The sequence below is a fragment of the Electrophorus electricus genome, chromosome 13 (genome assembly GCF_013358815.1).
Source record: "Electrophorus electricus isolate fEleEle1 chromosome 13, fEleEle1.pri, whole genome shotgun sequence".
NCBI classification, from domain to species: domain Eukaryota; kingdom Metazoa; phylum Chordata; class Actinopteri; order Gymnotiformes; family Gymnotidae; genus Electrophorus; species Electrophorus electricus.
In genome coordinates this window covers 19592554-19602806 of record NC_049547.1, presented here as the reverse complement: position 1 = coordinate 19602806, position 10253 = coordinate 19592554, and the positions used below count along the sequence as shown (strand labels likewise).

Sequence of the window (10253 nt, the reverse complement as noted above, 5' to 3'; positions counted from 1 at the left end):
GTTGATGTGCAGTGGTTGTTGTGCGGTATTTGTTCTTGTTATTGTGCGGTGGTTGTTGTGTGATGGTTGTTGTGTGGTTCTTGTCAAGCAATGCATTTTAGATTACTTAAAACAAAAACTAAAAATGGGAATTGTAACCTTTCTCTGGATAGCACTAATGTGCAGATTTTACACACAGGTCAGAAACAAAGTCAGAGACATTAAAGAGGCATGGAGTTAAGAGTGGTTTTATTTACCAAGCATATTTGCTTTATATTGTCTGTGTATTCTTAACTGTTTTACAAATACTGTAAGAGAGAAGATATATTAAATGGTTTATCGGGTGAGCTGAAAATGTTCTGCTCTGTGGAGGATGCTGGGTCTATGACATGAACCCACCCACAGAGTTTACACAGGCAAAAACAGGTTAATCCAAACGGTCAGTTGAGGATAGACAGCCATAGTCCCAGGCAATTGTTATGGAAGAACCACCGAACTGGATATTTAATTGTATACTGTGCTATGACTCAACTCTTCAGCGAATTAACAAGTGCTTCGTGAGGTTAAACTGGGTGTGTTAGAACAGAGTAAACACTTAGCTCCATAACCAGGATTGGGAAATGTTGATCTATGCTAAATCCTTCATAAGCCTGTAACGCACAAACAAGTCTTGTTCATCAAACACCAGTAAATGCCCACACTGGGACTGTATCTGGGCAACCTTCTGCCGGGATTGCTCTGGAATTCTCAGTTCCATTTAATTCGCATCTATTTGGTTCTGTGGGTTAAACACTTTAAGGCCATCTGTATTTGTGAGCACAAGTGTTCATTTGACAGGAACACATTGTCTTTGACCAGGCTGAGTCCTGAACAGGGTTCGCTATGAGTGGTAAACTGGTTTTTGGTGCTAGGTCAGAAGAGACATTCAAATGACAATGAAAACAATACCAAAAGATCACTAGCCACTAAAACATACACGAGACGTTTTACTGTACAATCCTACCTAGATACACCATCTGAAGACTCCTCCCAAGGTTTCTCTTCCTCGCTAGGCCTGAGGTTTCGCTTGCTCATCTCTTTCTTCTCGTCTCCCTAGGCTTTAGATTTCCCTTCTTACTGCCACTTAGTTGTATGCAAATAAGGCTGGACTGGGATGAACCTAAAGAAATCTCCATATCTGCACCAAACAGACTCCAATGGCGTACCACAAGGCTCAGAGTTTGGTTCTCTCCTTTTTTCTGCTATACTCACTCTCTTTGTGAAGTTATCCTCACAAGATTTCTTATACTTTTCACACTATACTTACAATACTCAACAGATTTTCTGTTTTGCACCCTCTGATTCTCAGGTTACTGCTTGTATCTCAGTAACCCCAGCAGACATCTCTTCATGCATGGCGGTTCAGGATTTAAAGATAATCCCAGAAAGACTGAGCTGCTACCTTGGGACTGGACTACTGCAGCTTGCTCCTGGCAGGTGCCAGGAACAGAGTGCATCTGCTTGACTGGCCTGCTTGCAGTCCAGATTTGTCTTCTACAGAAAATGTATGTTGCATTATGAAGAGGAGAAGCAGACAACAGCGACATCAGACTGGTGAGCAGCTGAAGCCGTATATGAGACAAGAATGGACAATTAGTATCCTTAATTCCCAAATTATACACTTTTGTTGGTGAAAACATTGGAAATCTTTTCTTTGTAATTTTGTCAGTTAAATAAAGATTCAAGAATGAACAAGTCTCATTTTATCATTTTATTCTTGTTTTCTTGATTCTTGTTTTGTTTTAATTTTAATTACAAAATCTCAACTTTTCCAGAAATGGATTTGAAGGAAGGACCTGAATAGCTCTGTCATAAACAGAACATAAGCAAACTGCTGGGAACTGCTCCTCTCACATGCACGCACGCATGCGCACACGGACGCACACACACACACACACACACACACACACACACACACACACACTTACACACTTACTTTTGTGGAACACACTCTGTTCTGGAAAGAAATACACGGGGTTGACCTTTCGGAAATATCCTAGTTATGTAAACACTATGAATAGGCTTGAGAGAGAAATGAGTCTGTTTCTTAAGGTATCAGTATCTCTAAGGCTCTGTGTGCGTGCGTGCGTGCGTGCGTGCGTGCGTGCGTGCGTGCGTGCGTGGTGAGCAGATTTCCCTGGCCTGTACTGAGTGCAGCTTTGTGAAGTGTTACTAGGCAGACAAGCTCCTACTTCAGCTGTACAGAAATAACGAGGACCTTTTTCCCACAGGTATGTCATTAGAGAAGCAAGCAAGAGAACAAGATTATAATCAGTTAAATGGGAGAGAGTGAGGAAGAGAGTGCAACATACCCTGAAGTATTGAGATTTAGGACTCTGATTAAGATCTGAACTGAATGATCTGTGTTCTGCAGTGTGCACAGACACACAGAGCTACTGCACTGAAAAAAGATATCACTATCTCAGGTTAAGCCATGATGTTACACTCCACTAAGAGGTCTCAGATCAGTAACAACTGAAAACCTGGCTCTGCGAAGCAGTCCTTAAACCCTCAAAAGGATGAACTGGCTTTATTTCAGGCAGACTCATGGAAGCACCATGCACTAGAAGGCTTGTGTTCCTGTTATTGTTTTTGTTTTGTACACAAGGAGGTGGAGTGGAAGCATGTGGAGAAATAGGCCACCAAGAAGCACGCACTCACACACACGCAGACACACATACAGGCACTTACAACACACGCCCACGCACAAACAGACACACACACACAGTCACTCAGAGACAGAAGCACGCAGAAGCACAAACATACTCAGAGGCATGATGACATTACTAAGTGTGAGGTCACAGTCACAAAGAAATACTGGAAGGCAAGATTCTGTTGGTAGGGAAACGGAGTGAGGCAACAGTGAGGAGACAGAAGGCAACCACAAAAAATCAGAATTAGTTTATAGATAAATACTCACAGAGACATCTGTGCTCAGGTTCTCTTTTGCACACATTTCATAGTAGCTATACTAGTTTGATCATATAAAGCTACAATACTAATAATGAATACTGCACCACAGGACCATCCGACTTGCCTCTGATCTTTTAATGTTCAGGAAAATGCACCACAGCACTGCTGTCCATCAGAGCATGCAACACAAAAGAAAATGTGCATTTCTGATTTTAGTTCACTCTTTCTGATCTTGCTTGGTGTGTCATTTTTCTGTATATTACCACTTCCTGTTTTCTCAAAAGCCCCTCTCGATGTGCCACTCTCCAACACCTAGAAAGATGTTGGTGTGCACACACACACATATATATTGTTTCTGTGTGTGTGTGTATATGTGTGTGTGTGTGTATATATATATTTAACTACAGTAACACTAACTAGGTTACTTAGCAGCAGTAGTAGAAGCTGACAGAGCAAGGCCTTTTACTCCAAAGAACACCGACTGTATTCATATATATATCTGAACCTCAGAGTGGCCTTTCTACCAGGAGAGGGTACATCCACGTGCACACACTCGTCCGCGTGCACACACTCGTACGCGTGCACACACAGGCAAGTGAGAACAGTCTCTATTTTCTTTTTCCTTTGTGAGCTCTTCAGCACACAACATCTAAACCTAATGTAAACCTAGCCTGTGAGGTACAATATATATTTGTTGTTCTGCAGACATCCTGAAGAAGGTTAATCCAAATGTATTTGGCTTCTTATGAGGTTCCAGCAAGAGACCCAATGGCTTCATTATGGCTGTGGGTAGAGGCAATGTAAGGTGAGGGACACACCAACACCCACACACACATATCCACACAGAGACACAACCACACCCTGATCTTGCACTAGTGTTACAGACATAAGAGATAGACATTCGTGTATCGTAAAGAAGTGAGGAAACTAGGACGTTGACTAAAGAAAGTCACGCAGAGAAAAGCTTGACACCGTGTGATCACAGAAAAGCCAGGAACTACAGTGGAAGTCCTTACAAAACATTCAGAATACTTTACGGACCAACATGTGTGGAAAATTGAATCTGACTCAAGAAAAAATACCTTTTCTATATATCTGACTTACCCCGCAGGGGAACTCCTGGATCACAGGCAGCCTATGCGTTCTCTAACAACACCCCCTTGTGGAGAGCCTTAGCTATTGCTTTAAAGCATTCTACTCAGTGTGTTCTGCTACATCTGGAATGGTAGAGGAAATGGACATCACATACACATGTTCACATGACTTCTCACATCACCAGTTCACTACTCCACTGTCCCACGGCTCTGCTGTGCATAAATGACTTAAATTTGTGCTGAAAACTGAACGTAATTCATTAGTGGACAAAATCTAGAATCCTGGATTCCATATTTTTTCCTGTGTGTTTGTGTGTGTGTGTGTATGTGTGTGTGTATGTGTGTGTGATCCTCATGGAGGTCTGTGTTTGTGTATAAATCTTTGTTCAATCTTTCAGTCTACTGTGTGGGTCTGACACACTGCCAAACCCTAACCGCTTTCTTAGTGTTCCACAAATTAGAGCCCTTGTGTTAATCACTAACCAAAAAGAAAATATTTGCCTTCTCCTTGGTTACTGATATTGACATTTCCTAGGTTCTCCAACATTGTATATCTTAGTCCATTCCACACGGACCCTCAGCTCTCTGTATTTTTATTTTACCAGAGGTACACCACGGCATCCACCCTCTCCGTCAGCTACACCACGGCATCCACCCTCTCCGTCAGCTACACCACGGCATCCACCTTCTCCGTCAGCTACACCACGGCATCCACCTTCTCCGTCAGCTACACCACAGCATCCAACTTCCATGCGGTCTTGCGTTCCACAGCTTCACTTTTTGAATGCTTATAAAATCTTTTCAAATTTACTGTGTTCTCTCTTCAGTTCAGTTTAAAAGCTTTACTAAGTCATACATCTTAGTCAGAAATAGTCTGATTTCGGAGCTAATGAAACTTAAGCTATTGTAGGTGCTGGAGCCAAACTATTAACACCTCCTGTCATCTCTATTTAGGACTACTGGAAAGGATAAAAGTTATTGGTTGGCCACTCATTCATTCATTCATTTATTCACCCACTCACTCTCGCATTCACTACCTCATTCCTTCACTCTCTCTCACTGTCTCTATCAGAAGAACAGGCAGGAATCTGAAGAACACTGAAGCAAAAACACTGGACGTTAGCCTGTCTCCTGTTCCAGATTGGAGGATCAGAGGACATCATGCCTGAAGACATCAGTGACCTCGAGAGACTACAGATCCCAAACCAGCACACCTCAAGACAGAGAGACAGACAATCTGACATCCAGACAGAGAGACAGGCAGCCTGACCAGCAGACAGAGAGACAGGCAGACTGACCATCAGACAGAAAGACTGGCAGACTGACCATCAGACGGAGAGACAGTCAGACTGACCACCAGACAGAGAGACAAGCAGGTCTTGTTGTGTATTATATTAAATTGTGGTCTCCTTATATTATCTTGACTGTTTTAATCTTTTTTTTTTTAATATAAGTATGCTGTTGTAATCCCAGCCTAAAGGGTAAGTTAGGTGTTTATTTAGAAAAAAACAACACATTAGGATGCCCTCTTGTGGTCAGTTTGATACAACTAAAATGTTATAATTGAGTTAATGGAAAATGCACACAGTTGAACATCTGATCTCTTACCTTTTGATCTTTTGACATGCTGCTCCAGTGAGCAGGTGGAACTAAGGAGCCTGAATGATGTTGCCTGTCATCAATTGTGTATGGACCAATCAGACATCTCCCTGCACACACATCACACACACACACACACACACACAAACAAAATCAAGAAACTTTTTTCTAAGCAAGGTCTACAAAGCATTTCACAATAAAATTATTTAAAATAATTTAATACAACATTAAAATAGTAAAGGAAAATCATCAAAGCACTGAATAATACACACATTTGTATATCAGTCATGCCCACAAACTAAACAATATGTTAGTTTTAAGAAGTTTTAAGAGAATGTGGAATTTGAAAGTCTGAAATTAAGGGGAAGATGCAGTTTATATTCATAGTTTAGATGTATGAACAGCAAATATACACATACAAAACTGAGGAATTCAGGGGCTTCACCTTGAAGTGCTTTATCAATGAGCACCAGTACTTTAAAATCAATCTTAAGCTTCACTGGTCACCAGTGAAGAAAGACTAGCATTAGGCTGATTTGGTGGCTTCATCAAGCGTTCATTAACAGGTGAGCATTTCGGACTAAATGAAGCTCCTTGACTAAGATAAGAATATAAGGCATTGTAACAGTCTAAAGAAGATGAGACAAATACATCAATAATAATAATAATAATAATAATAATAATAATAAAAGGTGTTTAATCTTAGTGACATTTCATATCTTGAAAAAGTAGGACTAGACAAGATGTAAGATGTTGTGTTGTCATTCATTTTTTAAAATAAATTTGTTTCAGATAAATTCCTCCAGGATAAGGGATTCGATTTCAATGTGATTCCTAGTTAGTTGTGATACAGTCTTAAAAAGAACAATGGCAAGATTAAGGGCATGAACCAAGAGCTATCTGCAAAACCCCTGGGAAAAGAGTTGGACCCGTCAACCAGGACCTCTGTTTCATCTTTATTTAACTTTTATCTTCATTTAAAGTTATAAAAGACATCCTGTCCTCAATAGGTACAATGCCCTCAGATTGGCTACTCTACAGAGATCATTCCATTTAACAAAGAACTACAGCTTCATATCATTCACATAAATATGGAAGGAAACATTAAAACATCTGTCAAAAACTCCTTACAATACCATTTGTAATATTACAAAAAGTACAAACCATTCTCTATATTTCTTGCCAAATATAGCTTCAGAGAGGAAAAACTCGCGTTTAAAGATCTTTTATTCAAATTTCCTTGAAACCGTTTATGGGAAAGTGTTCATATTGATTGCGAGTATATAAAAGAATGAAAGATCATTTTGCTCTGGCGGGAGTAGCACCCACAGCACTTTCGCCTCCAGCGCCGGCAGCTGCATCGCGTTGTGTGCGACCACCCGCACCTGTGCATGGTTCCCAGGAAGGTGGAGGCATGCAGAGCCTCGCTGCACTGCTCTCTCGACATCTTCCCCAGCTTTGCTCTTGGCTGCCTGGACCCTGCCACGGTACACGGTTCCCCCGTCCTCTGCCCGACTTTGGGGTCATCGACGCGTTGCTTGATCGCTTCCAGCTCAGCTGCGACGTCAATCTTCTGACACAGAATATTCAAAAGCCATTTCTGTTCGAGGACCAAGTCCTTTATTGCAGTGACGAAGCCTTTCACAAGGCTCACACACAGCAAAAACAAGCAAAAAGAAATGTAACCTACATGTAAGGAATGGAGGGGAGGTAACTAAGAGATGTAAAAGTTTGTCGCACTCTAGGGGCAAACAGTCACTAAAGCCATGTCAGCCCACTCTGCTAAGATGTTGTAGTCATTGGTACGAGGCGACGACAGATTCTCAAATTAGGTCACTAAACAACTGCAGTCGCTACGAGTTTGATGAGAAGGATTATTTGGGTTTGTTTGGACTGTTTGTTTTTTTACGAAAAGCCTGACCACCGATGGTGTAAGACCTGTCAGTGAATCCGTACGCCGGTAAGACTTCCCACCCGGACGGTTATGCAGCGGTTAGCTAATTATTTACAATCACATATAGTTTTTGTTCAATTGTACTTTCCTGTGTATATCCAATGATAATTGATTCTTTTCCAATGATTATTATTATTTTACTTCTTACCATCATATATCATAGTCATAAGCATTTAGTTAATTTATTAGTTGCAGATATGACTTTGGGAGTCTTTTTTTTCCAACATGTGTAAAAGCCGTCCTGCTAACGAATAGCTACGTTAACAGTAAGCAAACGGCCACAAAATAAAAATAAGTGTATAACGTTTATGTGCCTTGAGCTTGTGAGCTTGTTTTTTTGCGCAGAGATGAAGTCGAATGCAGGTCAAATACATTTAATAATGAAAAGGTGCAATCCAAAGGCATAGTCAACAAACAAATCCAACAAGGAGCAGGCCAAAGAGTATAAACCAAGTACTACCAACGCTCTGACTCATTAGGTAAGCAGACAAGACTTCACAATGAAAAACTGGATGAACCGAGCTTATATTGTTAAACACGAGGGCTATATAGATACGGGTGACCTGGCTTGAAATATGGACTTATGGGTAGTGTAGTTTGTGTTGGGCTTAAGTCTGAGTAAAAGACGTGACGGAAAAATGAAATCATGGACCCGTTTCTGTTTTTATTTCTTTGCAATTTTGTATTTTGGTTTTGAAGAAAGAAAAAAAATGTAATTTGATTTTACATTATGCGTTTGCTATTTCTGACAACGAAAATGTAAAATGACATATTTGCGTGTCTCGTCAGCAGCCTCTCCTTTGATTTATTGTTTAATTCCACATCTTTTCTAGGATGGTCCTTATTGTACTTCCATTTCTCTGATCTGATCTCCTAGCTGGTTACTCCTGTTTGGCTCTTCTGCCTGCCCCTTGCCTGGTTGTTTGTTAAATTTATTTTTGAACTTTGCCCTTTCTTGACACTGCTGTTGGATTTCCCCTTGACTGGTTTTGTTAAACCTTTGTATTTAAACCTGCGGTTTACTCTTCTTCGGCTTACTGAACGTGACGCTGCTTGAAACGGGTCCGATTTTTCCTACATCCCAAACCCTTTTTCTGTACAGTAAATAAATCTTTTCTGTCCAGCTGTGTTAAAGAGCGATCCTCTGTCATGTTAGCCTGTCTATTCTTAGATAGGTGAAAGGCTACGCCAAATATGGTTTGGTCCTTTGAGAGACAGCGGTCTCATTTTGGATACTGCACATTCTATCAAGTCTGAATATGTTGCACTTGCTACATCATTTACATATTTCTTCTTACTCATCTGCTTAGCCATCTATATATATTCATGTGTCTCTGAATAAAGTATATATACTTGTCAACATCTCCGACATCCCTAAGAAACGATGATCAGACAGCGGGAATACAGGGACAGGTTAAGCTTTAACAGGGCCAATAATTGTGAACATGAACGTGAACAATGACTGACAGTAACGCACATACTGACAAGGGTTTAAATAATTAAACATGACAAGACTAAACTGATTCAGGTATGCGCTTAATAACGTAGGCGTGATGACCATCACACAATTAGCGACGAGCTCCCACTGTACTCCGGGCCACACCACGTTACCGGTGGAAGGACAAAGCAACGTTGGAAATATTTCCTTACAAAACAAGAATCAAATAACCATATCATTTTTCTTTCTGTTTCTGAAGATACATGGGGAAAATACTGTGCAGGTACACAAGACATAATAGATACAAAAAACAAAACAAAACAATGTTTTTTAATTACATTTCACCGAATAGGCTTATTCTGAATAGGTTTAATCTGCAAATTTAGGCAAATATTTGCAGATTATTTTGATAGACATGTGCTTTTAAAATTAAACTAAAGCTTAATTTACAAATAAAGACAACAAATTTGCATTAATTAATTTCAATTTCAACCACGTTCATTTCAGTACTGAAAGGTGACAATGTTTTGTTCTCTGTCTTTTCAGACAAATGTGTTCATACACACACACACACACACACACACACACACACACACACACACACACACAGAGCACTCCTCTAGTCTGCTTCTTCCAGTGTAAGACCACACTTTGTGAGGGTGCGTCTGACATAGGGCATCGCATCCTGCAGAAACCACTGTCTCCTGTACAACACCAGCATCACCTCCAGCAGCAGGCTGTGCTCCCTCCTTCTACATGAGAGCAACACACACACACACACACACACACACACACACACACCACATTCAACATCCCTTAATGAGTCAGACTACGAGCCAGGTCCCATGTGAAACCTGGATTGTGTTTGTGTGTGTGTGTGTGTGTGTGTGTGTGTGTTCTACACCCACAGCTGTTTGTAGAAGTTGGTTTTGTGTAGTTTCGATTCACAGGGGCAGGCATGTGAGACTGGTTCCGCTGGCCTTTCTGCAAATCCAGGTTCAGATGGTATAGGAAAACCAGAAGATGAACTGAAATAACACTTACTCCCTTAAAAAAGAGAAGGAGAGTAAGAGAAATGGAGAGAATAGAGAAATAGAGGCTCCTTTAAGGATGACATGCACGCGTGCACACATATACACACACTTTGTGTATATACACACTGTGTGTGTCTCACCTTGTAGGAGGTCATTGGTGCACTGCTGTGAAACACAGTGTGACACTACAACCATCTCCGTGT

At 40.8% G+C, this 10253-nt stretch overlaps 1 long non-coding RNA gene across 1 annotated transcript; it reads right to left on the bottom strand.

The window, feature by feature from the left end:
• Positions 1–3674: 3674 nt before the first annotated feature.
• On the bottom strand, positions 3675–5703 carry LOC113582180. The gene is made up of 3 exons (XR_003411132.2): positions 5634–5703; positions 4036–4148; positions 3675–3714 (listed from the first exon to the last, which is right to left on the bottom strand). It is a non-coding gene; the product is annotated as an uncharacterized LOC113582180 (long non-coding RNA).
• Between the last annotated feature and the right edge of the window lie 4550 nt (positions 5704–10253).